Consider the following 21,949-nt stretch of genomic DNA (forward strand, 5'->3'; position numbering starts at 1 on the left):
ATTACCTGTGGTCTCGCACCCCCTAGTCATGTCCCCTGCAGACCTGCCTACTCTGTTTCTGTGTAAAGGGTGCGGACCCCTGTAAAAGTAAAAAAGGCGCAAGTCTTAAAAACTCACTTTGGGTTAATGCTGAATGCTTATAGAAGGAATCTTGAGGTGGCAAGTTCGCTCCTAGGTGGTTCATGCATCCCATAACTAAAGGAGCTAACCCCTTGATGTGAGGAGCTTATCCCTTTGAAGAAGGACTCTATCCCTTTGAAGGTGGACCTGTAACTTCCTTCCTCTGCACTATAAAATGAGGCATTGTGCTGGTTACTAGTGAGGTTGAAAGCTGAATATTTTTTAGGGTAAATGCTGTTGGAATTTAGACTTCCTAATTGAGCTTGAGAGGAGATATTACATAACTTTTAATCTTAATGGGAAGAGTGTGAAGCTTGTCAAAGTAGAGGAGATTCTTTCTTGGACCCTGGGAGGAGCTTGTACAACATCAAGGCACCAAGGTTGTAAAGTTCTTCTTTGTTTAAAGTTAATGCAATCAAGTTTATTTTTCTCAATAAGATGTCCCTTATGGTTTATTTCATGGATTCCTTGATCACCATGATGAATATGATTTATTATATTGGCTATGCAGGTGTTATTTGATGTGTGCTTGTTTGTGTTTGCAGGTTCTTAAAAGGAACCTCATTCGGATGGTCGAAGCGTGGCTGCCACAAACTAGCGTTGGATTTAAGGTAGGGTCTAAAACACCTCTTCGTTTTTATTTATAAATCGCAATATTTAGACAAAGGTAGATTTGCTTGTTCTGCTTGTCACTAGATATCAGTTGATACTAGGGAGATCAGTCTTGTTCGCAAGAATGATTTATTCGGCCAACAAAATGGCGACTCCACTGGGGACTTGAATTTTGGTTTTTTTCCTTTACTTTTACTTTGACTTGAGAAACTTTTTCTCTATTTCTAGTTTTTGCTTGATGTCTGTGGGATTGGGTAGTTTTTTAGATTCTGAATTGGTTTTTGTTTTTCACGCTTCTGAAAGAGGACCACATGTTCTATTTGTAACACATGCGGACATCCCCACACCGTTGCTTTACTACACAGAGTGGTACCGCACCTGGTTATACTGGGGGCCTGAAGACCTTGACAAATTTTAAAAAAAACCTAAAATATTTTCATCTAGATAAGCTTAGGATTTGTTTACATTTTTTAGCTTCTACCTAGATCTGCATGTGTCTTGTCATAAACTTCTTGTGAGTGAATTCCATTGGCATTTTGGTTTTAGGTGAATTTCTATAAGTTTTTCATGCCTGGTTTGATTTTCACTTGGTCTTTGTAGTAACTCAGAGATTAGAAGCCTAAGAAACCTCAGATTACCCTGGTATTTTTGGTCTTCTTGTTGAGCTTGACTGATTTGTGAAATCTGTGTTTGGTGAGGAATAGATCTCATTTTTCTCTTTGCAAAGCTTTGATTGAACTTGTTTTGAAAGTTTTGAATTTCATTTTTTAAAAGAAAACATAAGCTGGTTGTTTTTTGATTAACTTGTTATTCTGAACGAATTAGTCCTTAGTTTGCTGAGAACTAAGTAAAACATCCTCAAAAACAAATTTTTTAAGCTTTTACTTCAATTAGGTTTTTAGAAGTTGTAGATCTCAAGATTAGATTTTTCATAGTTTTGAGTGTTTTCTAGAAATTTTTAGAATCTCTTTTGAAAGAATTTGTTTTCTGTACTTTTTGAGTTTTGAAAAAGAAAAAGGATTTTTTCGTGAGCGTAATTAGTAGTCTCGTTTTGAGTTTGTTGGAAAAGACAAAAAAGATTTTTCTTTTCATTTATATGTTAAGGAAAGATTTGTTTTTCAAGCAATTGCATTCTCAACTCTTTCTTTAGCTAGAAATTCATTGAAGAAAAAGGATTGTTTACCATCTTAGGTGCATTTTTAGTGGAGTCGAGTCTTCACACCATAAAGTTTCATCTCCATACCTTTTCACCTAAGGAACAACCAATAAAAATAACGCTTAAAGTAAAATTTATCTAGCAATCCTTTTATTTCTAGGGCTCTTTATCACCAACATAGCTTAGGCTAGTATCTTGGAGTAGGGAGTAATTAACTCTCCAATATAGTTAAAATAAACAAGTAGCTATATCTTGCGGTAGGAGATAAATTCCAATTGTTACATATATGCTCTGGGAAGCTCCTCTTAAAGGAGTCAAGCAAGAGATCATATCCAAACTAGTGGAGTAATCAATCCTTCCTCATTGGGAACGATAGAAGATATACACGTATTAAAAATGGTAAACCTCGGATTGACCATTGTCGAGGAGCCTGGGGTCACTTGTTGGTAAACCTTGGATTATGTCAAGGAGCCTTTAAGGGGATTGAGATTTGCTACTCTGCCCTTGCATGTGTATCAGATCACAGACTGTTGCCCCAGGTATATTTGTTTCTGTTGGTAACCATAGTGACCATAATCTATAGGATTATTTCCTAAGGTGACGATGGAGGGAAGATCCCACTGTACCTGGAGCAGACGTCGACTAGACTCACTTGGACTCTCTGGCGGGGTTCTCTTCACTCGAGACGGCTTAGTGAAGAAACTTGTGCCAGTCTATTTCATTAAGTAGTTTGTCGGGGTAACTGTTCCAACTGCCATTTATGTATTGAATTCTGCAACGTTGGATTTCATCACCAACTAGTGTTTTCGGTACAGAAAGTTACTGTTTGTGTGTGGTTTGAACTCCTAGATTTTTAGGTGGATGATTCAAATTGTTTGGTTCTTTAGATACTTTAGGCAGTTTTATTGAGTTCTTTTTCATTGTTTGCGTGTGAAGTAATTAAAATATTTAATCGTGGCTGAATTACCAAGACATTCCCGTAGACTTCGGGGGCAACCTCCCGAGTATTCACCAAGCCAACTTGAAGGGATACGAGCTCTTGTAACTCCTAGTTACAGTAGAGTTGGGTAACTAGAAGAAGGAGAATCTTCTTTAGTTGTTCATCCTGATTATGAAGTTCAAGCAACAAGGTATATTTTTGAACCAATTTAATTTTCTGAAGTTACTGGTAGTTTTCCTTCTACTAGTGAATTAGCCGAAGAACCTGAAATTTCTGACCCTGAAACTGAACCTGCTGCTACTCCATCATCAGGATTTGCTTCTCCAACTTCCAGTGGTCCTGGTTCACCCAGGGTAGGGAGGATCATTACCCAAAATCTTCCTTCTGGACTTATTTCTATTGAAGAACTTGTTAATCCGGAAGAAGGTATAACCATCCCTGAAAATCAACCAACTATAGAACTTAGGGAGCGTGAATCGATCTTTTATAGTCCACCTGGGAGGGACGCTTGGTATCTTTCATTGACCAACTTTTTAGAAAATCCGAGTCTTAGTTTTTCACCACCTCGAGTTCCTTTTCATCCAACACCTAGAGGTTATTATCCTCCTTTGAATATGTCAAGAGAGTCATCCATGTCTTCTCAATCACCGGAAACATTTTTGTATGGCGGTCCTTCTGTTCCTTCTGGGTATCAATCACTCACTGGTACTTTTTCAGGAGAATATCCTCAACCCATTGAACATGGGTTATCACCTGGTAATAACAAAACTAAACCGTTGAGTGTAGAAGATATTGTTATGATGTCAGGTACCATTCTAAATCTGCAACCTCAAGGTAGTCAGTTACCGCCTGGGGGGCAACCTCAAGGTTCTCAATTATCACCTGGGGGGCAACCTCAAGGTACCCAGTTATTGCCTAGGGGGCAACCTCAAGGACAATACATACCTTCGGGATAATACATTCCTAAAGGTCAACCCCAGACTCAATATTTACCTCAAGGTCAACCCCAGTATCAATATGTACCTCAAGGTTAACCCCAGTTTCAGTACGTGCCTCAAGGTTATCGACCTCAAGGTCAGTACCCAACCCAAGGTTTCCAACCACCTTCAAGTCAATAATTTGTCCAAGGAGCTGGAAATGTACTTGAATTATCAAACCTACCCTCAACCTGGTTATGGTCCTCAATATGTTCAACCTTCTATGGTCCATACCCCGGAATGAACATGGTGTGGGATCCATATCAAACTCAACAGATCTTGCAACCTAATGTGTAGTTGTCATCTCAATCTGGACAACCTTTAGTTTCTCGTTTGACCCAGCACCCGTCCAGACTACTATTCAAACTTCTGCACCTGGTGTAGTTTTTCAGCCTGGGCCTAGTACACCTCGTACTACACCTCAAACAACTGCGGCAACTACTGCAACATCTGTTCAATCTACCCCACCTACTTCTGGAGTATCGGTAGCTCTAGTTTCTACTGTTCCTGCATCAACTCCTCAAGCATCTTTACCTTAGTCTAGACCCACAATTCAAAATGCGGTTCAGATGCCTGCAGGACAACCTGGTCCAAGTACTGTTGTCACAAGTCAACCTCAATTTACTTATCAACCGTACCAAGGACAGTACCAATTCAGTCCTACTATGTAGAACCCAGTCTATCAGTATCAATCGTACCCTGGATATACTTATCAACAACCTCAACAACCCCTATATGGTCCAGTTAATCCTGGTTTTCCGGGAGGATATAATCTCCCAAATGCAATTCCAATTCCAAGTTATCCTAGATATCCTCCTCCTGGGGCTGGTCTTATGACCCAGGGTTTTCGAGACCCTAATCGTCAATTACCATTCATTCCAACTTTCGACTTGCTTGATTTGTCGTGCCTTACGAACGATCCAGTTAACTATATTTTGCTTTGGCTACCAATGCCGAATAAGTTGCCCAGTGATATCCCTAAGTTTGAAGGTAAACCAGCAGAGGATCCGTCAAACCATGTGATGACTTATCACCTCTAGTGTGCATCTAACTCCATCATAGATGATTCAATTCGTTTACGTCTTTTTCAACGCACTCTGATTGGTTTTGTGGCCAAGTGGTACATTGAGTTACCGCGAGCCTCTTTTTATAACTTTAGTCAGCTAGCTACTTCTTTCTTAACTCATTTTCAGTTGCCTGTCAGATAAGAAAATGGCACAGAATTATTAACTTCATTAAAACAGTTAACATCCACTTATATTTCAGATCATATTCATGAATGGAGACGTTGACGACGTTTAGTGAAATTTTATATTCCGACTCAAATTTTAGCATAATGGTTTGTTAAATCATTATTACCTAATATCACTGAGGATGTAGCTAAGGCAGGAGTTGTTACTGAAGAGCAAGTAATTGCTCAAGCTCAGTACCTTGACCTCGTTTATACGCAGTCGGGTACTTTACATGAGAAAATCCCCGACCTTCCGAAGCAAAATCAATAACTGCAGCTCCTTCGAAATCTCATGCCGCTGATGGTATGATTGGTTCAGTTAATACCAAAAGTAAGAAGAAATCTTCAAAGAATTCTTCTCCTATTATAACTTTACCATATTCCCCGACAGGAGACTCTTCCGCTGAAATTCCTGCTGATATTCATCTCGTAGAATTATCCACAGCCAAATCAAAATCTGGCGGTAAGAAGAAGGGGAAGAAGAAAAATAAATCAGGTAAAAATTCGAAAGAGAAATCAGATAAAACTAAATCTACTGATGAGAAACTTAAACCTTGTTATCCTTGTCTCGTTTGTGACGAAGAGCATTTTACAAGAGACTACCCTCATCGTGCCGAGGTTGTGAAAATCGTCAAAGGTTCTCAAACACCTGTTATCTTGAAGTATCCTTTTCCTAGTCAAGATAGTAAGATGATAGGTTCTTCCTCAAATGCCTCAGAAGAACCCATAGTGATGATGTCCCATGTTAGGATTGCGACACGATCGCAATATTATGGAAGTAAAAGTCCTGTTGGTGGTAAGGAAGCAGAATCTTCTAATTCAAACCCAGCAACTTTAACTCCTGGTTCCGATCCACTACAGATCGAGAAACCTAACCTAGACTTAGTGATCAAACCGCTTGCTAAAGGTATACTTTGAAAGTCAGCTTTCAATCTACATGCGAGAGCTGCTCAAAACTATAACATTGTTGAAGACTTAGCTATTTCCCCTTCAGCAATGTCGGCTTTGGAGGTGTTGCAATCATGTCCAGCACAACGTAAATTGATATTGTTGGCTATCATAGCTATTGATATTTAGGACTCGAACCTTATAATCTTCGATTTAGAAAATAGTACACCTTGCTTACCTCATCAAATGGCTTTCCAGATTCCAGTGTTAGTCGAAAACAGACCTTACTTTAGGACTGTGATTGATGAGGGAGCTTCAATGTGTATTATGTCGATCGAGTGTTGGAGATCGCTTGGTTCTCCTCCACTCAATCAATCCCCGACGATTCTAAAGGCTTTCGATGGCTGTGGGTTCCATCTTTTGGCATTCTACAGGATTTACCTATAGGGGTTGAAGGAAAAACTGTTAATCTAGATGTGGAAGTGGTTGATGCCCCTCTAGATTACAACCTTCTCTTGGGTCGTAGTTGGTCTTACGCTATGACTGTTGTTGTTTCATCGGTCTTTCGGCTTATAAAGTTTCCTCATAATGGAAAGATCGTAACTATAGAACAACTAACTTACTTTTCATCTGACCCAGCCTCTTCTGAAAGTATACAACATGTTGGTAAGACAACTATCCCTTACAAGGATGTTGGGGTAGGATTGATTAAAGATTCTGGTTTACTAGGAACTTTTTCCTTTCCTCCTCCTAACGTATCGCCTTCTATTGCAACCATTCATATGATTTCATCGTACACTATTCTTTATGATGATCCTTGGATCGTACCTTCTGAATCTGAGGCAGATTCATTTGGTGATGCGATGTCTTTGAGTCCCTATGAAATTGCGTATCAAGCTGTATAGTCTTTTTCCAACCCTTGTTCAATCGAAATTGATCTAATGAATGTGGTCCATGGAGAATCACTTTCAACATCAAACTCAGATTCAACAACTTTTTCTGAGTTTGTTCAAACTGATGAGCAGATTCGTGAAATTTTGTCTGTTGATGATTTACCATGGGAAGATCTTCATCATCAATCTTCGCTTTTACCTGAGATTGATCATTTTGAAAATGATTTTTCATCTATTTTTACTACTGATTATGTTAAAGAACCGCAGAATCCATTGCAACATCCTGATTCTGAGTTGAATTTAGGAAATATTTCTTGAACGGTTCCTATTGACATTTCAGTTAAGCTTGGAATTGTTGAAAACATTCATATACGTGCTTCCTGTATGGAAAATGAACTCCAAACCTATAAGGCCCTATTTCAAGAATTCCGTGATGTGTTTTCCTGGTTATATGAAGAAATGCCAGAAATTGATCTAGAAATTGTTGTTCATGAAATCAAAACTTACTCAGATGCTAAACCCGTCCAACAACGTTTGCGTCAGATCCACCCACGAAAAGCTGCTACTATTAAAGCAGAAATTGAGAAATTACTTAAAGCAGGTTTCAGTTATCCAATTCCCTTAACAGGTTGGGTATCGAATATTGTTCCTGTTAACAAAAAGAAAGGAATGATAAGAATATGTATCGATTATAGGGATATTAATCGAGCCTTTCCCTAAGATAATTACCCAACTCCCTATATCGATCAAATCATTGATGATTGTGCTGGTAGTGAAATTTTACCCTTTATGGATGGTTTTCCCGGTTACAATCAAATCAACATTCTACATGTTGATCAACCAAAAACGACTTTCATTTGTCCATGGGGGACATTTGTGTATTGAAAATTACCTTTTGGGTTGAAGAATGCTAGAGCAACTTTTCAAAGAGCTATGTCTTACCCGTTTCATGACATCAAGCACATTGTGCAACCTTATCTCGATGATTTTCCTACCCATTCATCATGTAGAGCCGATCATCTCACTCATTTATGAGCAATCTTTATGAGATGTAGGCATTATTGAATTAGGTTGAATCCACACAAATGTGTTTTCTGTATAGAAATGGGTCGTTTACTGGGATTTGTTGTTTCAAAAGCCAGAATTTGTGTCGATCCCTCGAAGGTTGAAGCTATTGTCAAATTGTCTCCTCCTTCGACTCTTCGCCAACTCCAAAGTTTGCAAGGGAAAACAAACTTTTTACGTTGATTCATTCCTAACTACGCCGAGATAACAAAGGGTTTTACCAGGTTGTTGAAACAGAATACTCCATTCTTTTGGGATGAGATAGCTGACAAATATTTTGATGCACTTAAACATGTGTTGACCCATGCACTGTTGTTGCATCCTCCCAACTACAACCAGGATTACTTCTTATATCTCGGCACTTCTCATTCCACCATTGGAATGGTGTTAGTTCAGGAAGATGAATTTGGTAGTGAACATGTGTTTTACTATCTTAGTTGAACTTTGAATCCAATTGAGTTAAAATATTCACATGTGGAGAAATTGGCCTTGGCAGCTGTTCAAGCTGTCCAAAGATTTCGTCATTACATCTTACTACGCAAAACTATTGTAATTTCTGACTGTAACCCTATGATCTATATTTTGACGAAACAATTGCTAGGGGGAAAGTATTCCAAATGGATTGTTATCCTGTAGGAATTTGATTTAGAATTTGAAAAATCTAAGTCAAAGAAATCTTTAGTTTTTGCGGAGTTGATGTGTGACTTCCCGCATGCTGATACTGAAACTGTGGTCGAAGAGCCCATTGCAGAAGAATCCTTGTTTCTTATCAACACTCTTGATCCATGGTATGGAGATATCATTGTTTATCTCCAAATCCAATCTTTTCGGCCTAAAATTTCATGATCTCAGCATCAGAAAATACGTTTCCAATCCCAACAATATAAAATCATTGGAGATACACTCTATCGTCGTGGGGCGACCTCTGTTTTCCGACATTGTTTAACTCATGAAGAAGCTGAAAAGGTTCTAAATGACTGTCACTCTGGAGCGTGTGGCGGTCATATGTCTGGGTATGCCACAGCCCAAAAGATATTGTGCGTTGGCTATTTCTGGCCGTCTTTGTTTAAAGATTGTATTTACGTGGTCCGAAAATGCCACAATTGTCGAAATTTTGATCGAAAGATGCGTGCTCCACCTGCTCCTCTCCACCCTATAATTGTTGTCGGTCCTTTTGCAAAGTGGGGTATTGACTTTATTACATGTAACCCTCATTCGGCCGGGGGGCATGCGTATATTATCCTTGCGGTAGATTATTTTACCAAGTGGGCAGAGGCGATGCCTACATTTTTGGCAGACTACCAAACTGCTGCAATTTTCATTTTCAATCATATAATTGATAGATTCGGTGTTCAACAAGTGATTATCACTAATCATGGGCGTCATTTTTGAAACATCATGATGACTGAACTAACAGATCAACTTGGCCTGTGTCACGATGGTTCTAATCCATATTACCCATGGGCTAATGGTCTGCTTGAAGCCATCAACAAAGTTCTAGTCATTATGATCCGATGAATCATTGGTATTCATAGGTCGAACTGTCATAACATATTATTTTCAGCTCTTGGGGCATATCAAACCTCAGTAAAAACATCAACTGGTTTCACTCCTTTCCAACTAGTTTACGGTTTGGAAGCTATGTTACCCATTGAATGTGAAATCCCGTCATTGCAAATAGCCATAGAGTTACTTCTAGCCACTTCGGAAGAGGAGAAATGTTTGTTGTACTTAGCTCAGCTAGATGAGAATCGACGTGATGCTGCACTAGCAACTGAAACTCATGCCAAACGAATTAAAGCTCACTACGATCGAAATGTTACACCCCGTAATTTTTCGGAAGGAGATCTAGTCTTACTTTACGATCAAGCAAACAATAAGCTAGGGGCTGGAAAATTCGTACCCATGTGGCATGTTCCTTATGTTGTTAAGTGAAAGCTGGCAAAAGGGGCCTATGAATTGGTAGATTTTGATGGTGTCTCTTTAGCTAAACCCAGAAATGGTATTTATTTGAAGAAATATTACGCTTAAATCTGGGTGTCAAGATTTTAGTTAGATTAGTTTTCTTTCTAGCTGGTGTGTTTTAGATTAGAAAAGTGTGCTTAGTTTAGAGAGTGTTTTTGTCATTATTCTTGCTTATCTTGATTTTACTCTTGATATTGCAGATGTCGACATCTCTTGAAACATACATTGGTTTCGCTGATGGTGCTTGTCGTAATACATGAAACATTTCTTCCGCAACTTGGGTTATCTATTCACCCTCTGATGACTTGGTATCTATGCATGGGGTAAGCCTCGGTCAAACAATGAACAACATTGTAGAGTATAGTGCAGTGCATTTGGGATTCGGAGTTTGATAGTGAGGTTAGATTTTGAACTCATTGTATTGCAGCTTAATAGAGTTTATGCCATTAGAAATCCAGTGTTATTAAGATTATTTTTGAGAGTTCGTCTCTTGGAACGTGAATTTGACTATATTGAATATCAACACATTCCAAGATATTTAAATACATTAGAAGATGCAATTGGTTCTCGAATGTTAAGTAGACATTTGCAATAATCAAATAGTAAATTTAAAAACATTCCATAATATGTTTTACAAGATATCTAGTAATAGTGATATAGCATAGCATAGAAGTGTGTCAAATATACATCGTCTTCGACCATAGGTTGAAAAACACCTTATGATCGGCAAAAATGATAGCACAAAAAGTAAAAATGTCATATCAAGTCTACAAAAGCGATCATCCTATCACTGGTGATGATCACGATAAGAAACCACTACTCGGGCCACCCTACAAAGGAACCTCCTGAAAGCTCCTGGGACCCCAATCACATAGCGTTGTAACCTAAGAGGAATGTCATCTATGCTAGTCTCTGGAATGTCTGCTGTCAAACTCTCTAGATGATTTTCCAGTTTGGCCAAGGTCTCTGTAGATTCGTCCCGTGGGGCTAGTACTGCTGCAGCTGGGTGTCTCCTCTCATAGCGCCAGAGAATGGCTGGTCACCGTGGACCCACATTTGCATTTGAAACTTTTTACTATCAGTTTTGGATGATTTAAAAACAAAAAAAAAATTAAATTAGAAAATGTTGAGAATGATTTTACCTGAGTCATCCCATTGCTCTCTTGGTGGAAGAGCCATGTCTGGGTCACCACGATAATCCATCCCAGCACAAGGAAAATCCTGAATCGTGAGAACTTGGTTCTCCAACCAATGAAAATACTTAAGAGGAAATCGAACAACCTTGGAACCCTTCTCAGGATGATGGGCCATAACTGCAACCCAACGCATCAGCTTGGGCTCTCGGGGAAGTCCAGCTCCAACGGAAAGATGCTGTGGGACCAACATCGGGACCCTCTCTAGACCAAAGCTCACAACTAAGAAACCATATCCAAAGTTTTTTAGTTTTCTATTCTTTGCTCTAGTCAGTTGGCCTTTTACATTAGCCAACACAGCTTCGCACCAGTTGAAGATGGTGCCTCGATAACAATCTACTGCCATACGCATTTGGGATCCAATGGCTACATGTATTGTTGCACTTTCGTAGAGTCTAGTGATAGTAAATGCAATCAATTTGAGTTTAGGACGGGAGATGGTTTTGATATCAATCCCTTTATACTTGCTTTAGTCGTTACAAAACTCTAGCCGGAGACTATCGACAGACTGGCCACCTAGCCTGGTCCCGAATAGAGTCAATTGTTCACCTCTCTTGGGAAAACCAATCAAGAAGTAAATTTCCTCTGGCTCCATTTCGAGCTGGTGGACACCAATAATGAAACACTGGTCCTGTATATCCATCTGTCCACCAGCCACTACAAAAAGTCTACTTGGGCCCTCATGCCAGGTATGGCCGAGAATTTGAATAGCCTGCATGCCTTCAATGCACCTATTGAAAGTTGATGATTAATTGCGGCTAGGTCCATATCTTCGTGCTCCTGTTCCCGCCAACTCAGCATTACGTATATCCTACATTGAAAGAAAAGCGGATTAGAACATTTTAATTTAAAGCTTTTTGGGCGAAAATTGAAAAAATTGAAGTTGTAAAACCTATGTTGCGGGGTACGCACTCTCCAGTTAGAGATAGTGCATAGGTCGACACTCTACCTAAATAGCAGGTGCGGGCCCCTGGCTCTTTCCTTTGTGGGAAAAAGTCGGGGTCCGCAAGTTTTGCATGCCGCGCCTGCAGACCCCTGCGAGCGGTCTCTTAAACTAAATTTTTCCCAAAAATCAAAATAGAAGCCTAAAAACAAAATTCAAAGGTTGACATGCGAGATTAAAGTGATGTGGTTTACCTGGAGGTGACAACTCTCGATTCCAATGGATGGATTTTCAACAATCTTCACAGGAAGTTTCTTACCCAAAAGCTCTCTTTTCTCACTCTGAAGTCAAATGGTAAAAATGAATTTACAAAAGCCCTTTTTATAAGATTTTTTGAATAAATGAGTTTTTAATTTGTTTATTTTTTACTTTAAAAAGGTAACTTTTTGATGCATTTTTATTTGTTTTAAACAGGTATGAATAATGTTTGAGTTTTTGTGCAGAATATCGGATTTTTCATGCAAAATTGATCATTTTCAACAAAAAACATTAGATTCATCTTTAAGCTCTTTTCTAACTCCTAAAATATGAAAAGATTGCCGAGTTTTTCTTTTTAAGCTCGTTAAAATGGAATTAAAAAGATGGTCCACTTACAGCTCTTTTCTGACTACATAAACATGAAAAGATTGTTGTTTTTTGTCGTTTCAAATTCGATATTAGTTATAAAACAACGTGTCGTTGATCACTTTTTTACTTTTTCGGATCAGAGACACTAATTATGAAAAGTACTCCTTGATCGTAATGGTCAAGTGGTTCTCTCAAGTATTATTTTATACTTTTTCGGGCTTGGGAGACACAAATTTACGAAAAAGGACAACCGTGGAGTTTTCTTAAGTTTTTCTTCTGACTCCCTAAAATTGAGAAACACCTAGTTTCTCCTATACTAGACTCGTTAAAATTTAACAGTAAAGGACCTGTTCAATTACAAACAGGAACAGACCACTCTTTCTTAGGGTTCAAATTTTAAACTAAGTTGGACTCATCCGGAGGATAAGCTTATAACCAAGCAAATGTTATCCTCCTCAAGCTTGTCAAAAATAAAGACGTAATTGCCAGAAATGGTGGTGGAAAAGAGAGAAAAATGAACCCGTTTTTCATAATTTGTGTCCTAGAAAAGCATTCAACCACTCTTGAACACGACACTTTTTGTTCACCTAGGTTGGGAAATCCTTTGCCTAACAGTTAATCAAACCATATTGAAAGTCTTCAACTTGTTTTTGGGTATTAGCTTTGGGTTAATTTTCACTAAAGCATCTGCAGTGTCGTTATGTGTTCAAGAGGTCAGTGTAAATAAACCATTCATTTGCAAAATATGTCATCCATCTTGACCATCCCCGAGTCAGTCCTTGCAAACATATTTCTTCAAACTTGATCTATGATTTTGTGTTGTGGGCTTGCCTATGACGGATTGATTTCTATTGACTTCAACTCATTATCTAGAAATATGATCTAGAAATTGTCAGTACCTTAGAATCTGCATGCCTCAATGGCAGGTTTCTCACCTTCGACTACAAGTTGCATCATTGACCTTCGATCAAAGGATTCCATGACATGTTCGACATCAACTCATCTATTCACATTTCATGGATTGTACTGAGTACTTTGAGAGCCATTGACATTACTGGTGGTTTTTCTCACACTTGTTAACATTTTACATCATCGACTGGTAATCAAGTGGTTTCTACCATGTTTGACTTCGATACATTCATTCACATGGATAGATTCATACTATTTCGAGAAGTAGAAATCAAGACCCTAGATCTAGTTTCCACCATCCCGGCTGCGAGGAATTATTTTATTCATTATACAGGTGACTATTCATAAACAGATGGTTGTGCCCATACCGTGTCTACATATGTCTATACTTGTAATGTATTACAAGATCATTCCTATATCAGAGCAGTTTAGTTAGTTTTCTAGTCAGTTTTGATCTAAGTATGGGAATGCCTACCTCAGAGATGATATGATCACATATATATATTTTGTATTGAACGTTTTTTATAGGTTCTAACCATGCTCTCCACAAGATGATCCTCGAAATGATAAATTACTTCACTCTTCTTAGATGATAAATGAAATCCTTATCTATTACAGACTTCGCACTTTACAGGGCAATCTGTTACACAAAATATTGTCAGTATGACATTCTGCAGTAAGTGTGAGTCTTTCATCACTCATACTTTCCTCCTATGCAAGTCTTAAACCTCAGCTCTTCATGTCAAGCCTTTAAAAATGAGAGAACATCCTTGAAAATATCTAAAACTCTGGTTCTGCACTTTCTCTTAGCATTACCTATGGTCCCGCACCCCCTGGTCATGTCCCCTGCGGACCTGCCCACTCTGTTTCTGTGTAAAGGGTGAGGACCCATGTAAAAGTAAAAAAAGGCGCAATTTTATTCTTAAAAACTCACTTTGGGTTAATGTTGGACGCTTATAGAAGGAATCTTGAGGTGGCAAGTTCGCTCCTAGGTGGTTCATGCCTCCCATAACTAAAGGAGCTAACCCCTTGATGTGAGGAGATTATCCCTTTGAAGAAGGACTCTATCCCTTTGAAGGTGGACCTGTAACTTCCTCCATCTACACTATAAAATGAGGCATTGGGTTGGTTACTAGGGAGGTTGAAAACTGAATATTTTTGAGGGTAAACGCTATTGGAATTTAGACTTCCTAATTGAGCTTGAGAGGAGAGATTACATACCTTTTAATCTTATTGGGAAGAGTGTGAAGCTTGTCAAAGTAGAGGAGATTCTTGCTTGGACCCTGGGAGGAGCTTGTACAACATCAAGGCACCAAGGTTGTAAAGTTCTTCTTTGTTTAAAGTTAATACAATCAAGTTTATTTTTCTCAATAAGCTGTCTCTTATGGTTTATTTCATGGATTCCTTAATCACCATGATGAATATGATTTATTATATTGGCTATGCAGGTGTCAGATGATTTCGTGCATGTTTGACGTCAACTCATTTTATCACATGTACTGATCTATGTTGTTTGTTTAAGCAGGATTCAAGACCTTGGGTAGAGGCTTGCATCATTCAACCTTGTTTCCTCTCCCAAGCTGCGATATTGTTCTTTGGAGACAACTATTTCAGGATGATCTATTATGACACTAGATCCGCCCTGTGCCATATTGGCAGCCAGAATTGTTATATCTCCGAGGAGAAAGTTACTCTGACATAGCTACTGAGCATGGGAATGCCCGACTCAGTACATGATTTTAGCAGTTTATATATATGTACTTTTGTTGTATTAGGTTATCCTTATCACACAAAACTTCTCTCTCTCTCTACAAAGATTTTGAAAGTGAATTACAGTGTTTTTTCATAAAGTATTTCGGCCATCGTCTCTACCTCTGATCTCATACTTTAGGGGGCATCTATTATAGGAAAAATTGACCTCCTAATCAACTCAGAGGAGAAAGACAAGATGACTGGATCCATGACCACAGTTGTAGGCCCGGAATCCACACTAACACTCCCTGTTCACTAACAACCTACTTTATAAAGATTGTTACCAAGCATAAAGGAGTGTTAGTCAACCTGCTAACTCTTCTTGTTAGACTAGGGGGAGCATTAGTGAACTTAAGTGATGTTCAAAGAGGTTCTGCCAACGAATCTTCCAATAAATATCTAGATATTAAACCCCTGTATTTATGCAAGAAAAGCAGGGAAACTCCAAAAATCAAGATATTTGGAGAAATTCTATTTCGAGAACAGAGGCAAATGGGAAAACTCTTGTAAAAAAGGAAAGTTCATGGTTTTTGCCATAATGAAGTACAGGTGGAGTTTGGAAGCCCTAAATCGATTACTACATAAACAACGAGAGGGCCATTGCAAAAATGTCAGAGCATTTGGAAGGATAGCCCATAGTGCTGCTGTGAAACTGTCATATTCTTGAAGGAGCTAGCTGAAAGGAGAGAGAGAGAGGAAGAAGAGATAAGGAAGACTGATGCAACAGGGTTGTTGTAATCACTCTTTCATTCTGAATATAGGACTGCGATTGTGTTCGCTACTCGAAAGTGTCAGTGATATTGTGCATTCATTTCTTCATCTCGATGCTTGTTGTGTTGAGTAGATAAGTTATACATTTATACATGTTTGTTACGGATTCTTGCATTAATTGTCAGATGTGTATGCTATGATTGATTTTCTTTGTTCTTTTGTGCAGGAATCGTCTTGGAGCCAGTTAGGAGGAGTTTTTCTTACCGCACAGAGATCCCCAAGTGAATCTAGAAAGAACCAGATGTGATCCTCTTTCCATACTCTATCAATATATGGATGATAGATGAACATGTGTGTAACAATTAGCTTTTACAGATAACCTTACGGTCTGTTGAAGGTCCTGGGAAGACTTTCGAGGGTATTTTTCATCCCGTGCATTTTACCCCATAGCAGTGGGCGATAGGGTAAGTGATGGAGGTGAGGATGGAGGCGGTGTGGATGGATGGGATGAGGATGGAGGTAGTTTAGGTATTCGTGAAAACCCTTGTCATATCAATTGAATAGCACTTACCAACGAAGCCTACGCTGTTCGTTCATTGTCACTCAAAGGAGGCTTAATCAGTGGGCTATACTCAATACCTTTTCTTCCTTCATCCTGAAAGACCTTCCACTTCACGTAGCTCCAAACATCAAGGTAACTGCATGACCCGCTTTTCACACAAGAGCATCTTAATCCAAGTATTTAGTGATTTCAAATACTTACCTCACGGCCCTTTGAAGAAGTGGTGCTCTGCTTCACTGTAGCTGACCAAAGTATCAACTGCAAACTCTGTCACAAACCCTCCTATGATACGGTCGAGCCAGTGATCGAAAACACGCGTGATCTTACCTTCAGAGGCTTCCTATCTCCACACTAACTCCAGGGTCTAGATAAGTGGATTGTCAAGCCTCCACCTACCCTGGCCATCTGCCAACTTCGCTATCCACTCGTATAATTCAACCGGGAAAGAATAGAAGAATATTTCTTGAATTTTTGTGTATAGATGTCTGTCCAACCACTGTTCCTTTGTCAATCGCAGATTCCTGTTTTCTTGTGCCGCAAATTCGTGGATCTTCCTATTCAACCAATCTTTAGTTGGATTCCAATGATGTGACATCACAAATCTCGTTATGCAGATCCTGGTCCTACCAACAGAGCCATTTGTTGTCTTTATGGGCCCTGACCCAGGTTTAGTGTTAGTCAACCAAGCGAATCCCTACATTACTAGCCCTTTCGGCATTAGTCTATGGAGCATAGGCTGAAGTCTCACCTGAAGCAGTATGGGGGGATGCAGGAACCAAGTTTTCGCACCCTGAGATGGTTGTGATGTCAGTTTTATACCTTAAACCCTTCCTTCACACAGATCAATAAGCCTTTAGGGCTTATCTATGCACTTTCTCTTCCGTCTCTCAGTATCCCCACGAAGGTATACAATCGTCCTTCATGTAACCCTAACCAGTGGCTCAAGTAATTACGCACATTTTTTATTGCGTTATTGTATAATTTCTTGAATTATCTCAAGTGTTCGCCAACTTTACCATGCAATTAAGATTATCTCCACGTAAACATATATCCTTATTTGCATTCATATAACAGGTAGAAACATATACATTTGCATATCAAATTACCATTATAACATAAACCCAAACTTAACATAAAATAATCACAAGTGATCCACAGAGAGAAAAAACACAGTAATTTCGTAATACTTCTCTTTATTGATGATTCAGATTTTCAATAGAAACTCTATTTGCCCTGCGCACATAGCTGCAGGGTTCCGTGCACTTAGCTGTAGACTTCTACCCTAGGCCTTTGCACACTCATCTGAAGAGCTTCTTCCTACACTAAGACTCTCACTCTTAGCTCTTCACGGAGTCATCAAGCACTTAAAACTTACTTCCCACTCTACTTCTAAGACTCCCTTTTTATACAATCCCATGGTTCGCGGACCAAGGGTAGATCTCTAAATCTGACACAAGCTATCTAAACTAAGGGTGGAAACCCTTTTTGATTCTTTCTATCTTCATGCTCAGCAACCACAAAATGTGGAGACTCTTCGTTCCTTTGTACAAAATTTAGTCTTTCTACCCCAAACTTAGGCTTTTAGTCCCAAAAATGATCCTAGGGGACCCGCTCCAAACACAATCCCTATTGGAGTTCATGCAATTATTGAATGGGCAGCACCGCTAATTTTAGCGTCAAATTCCTCCCATATGGCACTGCTGCCTGATCCGCCTTGGTAATAAAGTGCGGCGACCCTCCTAGAATGGGCATTGTGCAGACCTCTGTGGTTACCACCAACATCGAAGGTAATGTCAGTTTCACACTTGACATTTCCACGCTTGCTTGATTCTCTCTCACCTGAACCATGCTCACTTGTACCTGTAGCTCTTTGAGGCCCTGTTGGACCTGTGTCAATACTGACTTGTACTGATCCTCTATATGTCCCCACATGTCCTTGGTGACTGAGCACATAGTGTCACCGATCTCATTGATGTCCCCCTTAGTGAGGACCATCGATTCAATGTTGGAGGTCTTGTCAGACTTTTGCTTCTTTTGCGCACCTCCAGTGGTGGGTTTCTTCCTCTTCTTTAGGATGAAAGGAGACTCAATATCTTTTGTCTCCTTAAAAGGGTCTACTCCACCCTGCTCTGGTTCCTCCATGTCTGACTCCTCTTCTTACACACACTTTGGCTCCTGTGTTGTATTCTTCCAAAGGGTCACAATGACATTTTGAGGCACCTTCTTTGTGTCTTCCTTCGGCGCATCTCCTGTCGCCTTCATTGTTTTACTGGTACCTACCTACTCACCTGTGGCTTCCTTGTTGGGGTCCAACCACATGCTTGACTAGTGAGATATTATTGAAAAAATGTCCTACTTTGTGACCAAATAAGGCAATTCATACCATAAGCTTTCTGCATCTTTCTTTGCCTATATATATATATATATATGTTGTGGAAGTTTTCTTTGAATTTCACCATTCCATAATATTAGGTAAGTAATACTGGTGATAGCCCTGGCTTCTAGCTAACCACGATATGCAGATCCATCTCAAACAACACCAAAAATAATTTATTCTCTACCAACCAACTTGGATCCTTTGATGCCCATAGCAAAGCATACCTCACAACTTTGCATAAGTTTGTAGGGAATTACGACTCGTAAAGGTTCTCCTGGCTATCAAAGAAATCAAATTAATAGCCATGCATAATGGAAGCATTTCTAATCTTCCTTCGCTTCGCGACAATCATCCAAAAACTGTTTGCAAAGGTATCCTTCCCAATTGAACTGCACCCCTTGGTTGCGTTGCACAACCAACTGAATTGTTGGGGCTAGCACCTCGCCTGTCCTACACTTCCTCATAATATTACTGACTACAATGGGCATGGAAAAGGCGACAAATTTATTAGAAATAAAACTTACAGCATAGTTGAGAAATGGAACCATTTGTTGGCTTGAGGGGGCTTGGATCCGGGTTCAGAGTTAGCTACGCTAACCAAAAAAACCCTACACTATCGGCCCTTTTGGCAACAATCTACTTAGTGCAGACTGTAGTGGCACTGTTACACAACATTTTTTCACTGTCCCTGTACTCCCTGTTGATGATCTTGGAGGACCTCTACAGTGAACCCGACATGCTTTCCCATCATGAAGAAGCTCCTAGTATGTCCCTCTTTATGAGCAGAATAGCTCCCCTTTACATCATTTTCCAAGAATCTTCCTTTTATCCCAATTTACAAGACTGGCGCTATCGACCAATTTCCTCCTCTCGCAAACTCGCAGAGATTAAAACTATCCCTAGCACTGTACTTGAAAATTCCAAACCTTACCTGGAATCAGCTGCTACCCGAAATTATCACTCATTCCTCAAAAAACGAGTCTCCTTTAAGCTCTTTTCACCTGACTCGTAAAATATGAAAAGATTTCCGAGCGAGATGCCTCTCCAGCTCGTTAAAACGACCAGAAGAGCTATCCCTCCTCTAGATTTTAATCTTTTTGGACCTGAGGGATTATTACACAAAAAGATCGAGCGCTTGTTTTGTTCGGCTCATTAAAATTACCAAAAAATCATCGATTTCATATTATTTTATACTTTTTCAGACTTAAGGGATTATATGACGAAAAAGGATTATTGGAGTTTCCTTTACGTCCCTTTCAGACTCTCTAAAATTGAAAAGGACCAAGTTATCTTTGTCGTTAAACTCGTTAAAACCGAATAGCGACAAACTTGTCCATACAAACAAGAATGAGTTTCACTGTCGCTAGGCTTGTTAAAACATAGCGATGGGTTTGCCGAAGGGAAAATTATAGAACAAGCATATGTTATCCTCCTCAAGCTTGATAAAAATAAAGAGGTATTGGTTAGCAATGGCTGGGGAAAAATTGGGAAGAAAACTTGAAGAAACTTTATTGGTAGCAAGTTGCTCTTGAACATGACACTTTCACTCCATGTCCGAGTCAGGTTGGGTTATTCCGTTCATCGGTCATATCACCATTGGTCCATCGCACCATCCATATTTGGGGTTAACGCTACCAATCCATGTCAGTGTCACCGGTATGTTCAAGAGAAGTCACTCAGAGAATTCACTTGTGTCTCATCCGCTGCAATACATTCACGCTCCATTCTTTCATGACCGCCACCCTGAACTTTGTATCATCAGATCATTTTCACCTCCAAAATTATTTACTCCGTTCCGTGTCGTAGATGTGGGATTCATTAAGGCCCTCCTATGATGGGTCGCTTCTTGTCGACATCAGCTCATTATCCAAGAAGTCGACCTAGGAACAACCCTTTCAGTACTTTGAAGCTTGCATGCCTCAATGGCAAGTTTCTCACTTCCGACGACAGGTTACATCAATGGCCTTCGACTGAAATATTTTGCATGGTGTTTGATGCCAAGTCCCTTTTTCACACCACACGAATTGTACTGTAGTACCATGAGGGTCATCATCATTATCGGTGATTCCTCTCGTGCCTGTTAACAGCTTACATCATTGGCTGGTAATCAGGCGATGTCTTTCCATGTTCGACTCCAGAACATATTTCACATGGATCGACTTGTGATCCGAGTGAATATTGGACAAGTTTGAAGACCCCAGATCTAGTCTCATCCATCCGAGCTATGATATATTCAGGGAAATAAAGACATCAAATGTACATCATTGCTGCACAGATGATCATCCGAATCAAAGGATGATGGCTCTATCATAATCATCAGTCTACCACACAGACGGTTGTCTGTCTTATGTACATGAAAATGAATTTATAAAGCTGAGCATGGGAATGCCCTCCTCAGATAGATCATGAAAAATATTATGAAGATAATGTATTGTATTGTATCTTATTACAGGTCGCCTTCCAGCTCGAAAAAACTTCGGATCCTCATGACAAAGCATTTCACCCAACATCAAAAGATTAACGACCTCATGCTTTAGGGGGCAACTATTATAGACATTTTTGGGCACTACAACCCCAATCATAAATGTCCGTAAACCAAGGGCTCCTAAGTCCCTAAAAGTGTTGCTTCACACCCTAAAGGAACAAGGTCAACTAATTACATCATCTCCCAGAAGTTCTCCACAGAAAATTGCTCAGAATTAGTCAAAGCTAGACCATACAGACTGCCTAGTGCAGAGGGTGCGATGCATCTCACTTGCTCAGTGAAAAGGGTGCGATGCATACTGGAAATCCCTTCTGTAGGGTGCGATGGGCAAGAGTAGACAAATGGCAGAGATAGTTTGCAAGGTGGATCGTCATGGAATCTTCCAGAAACTTCTCCTGTGACACTTGCCTCTCTGAATTCGGCCAAGAATGAGTAAGAGATCATCAATCTCCAAGTGGAATCAAGGACTATCAGAGAGAGGACACTAATCAAAATCCCAGAAGCTAACTCACCCCCCTGCAATCATCTATATATGGATCCCTCATCCCAGAGATCCAGAGGCTGGAATTTTGTATGTTGTAAGGAAGTGTTGTTGGTTTCTTT

Source organism: Pinus tabuliformis, chromosome 1_1 (genome assembly GCF_031772625.1).
Source record: "Pinus tabuliformis cultivar Carrire ecotype Pingquan chromosome 1_1, CPIR1, whole genome shotgun sequence".
Lineage (NCBI taxonomy): Eukaryota > Viridiplantae > Streptophyta > Pinopsida > Pinales > Pinaceae > Pinus > Pinus tabuliformis.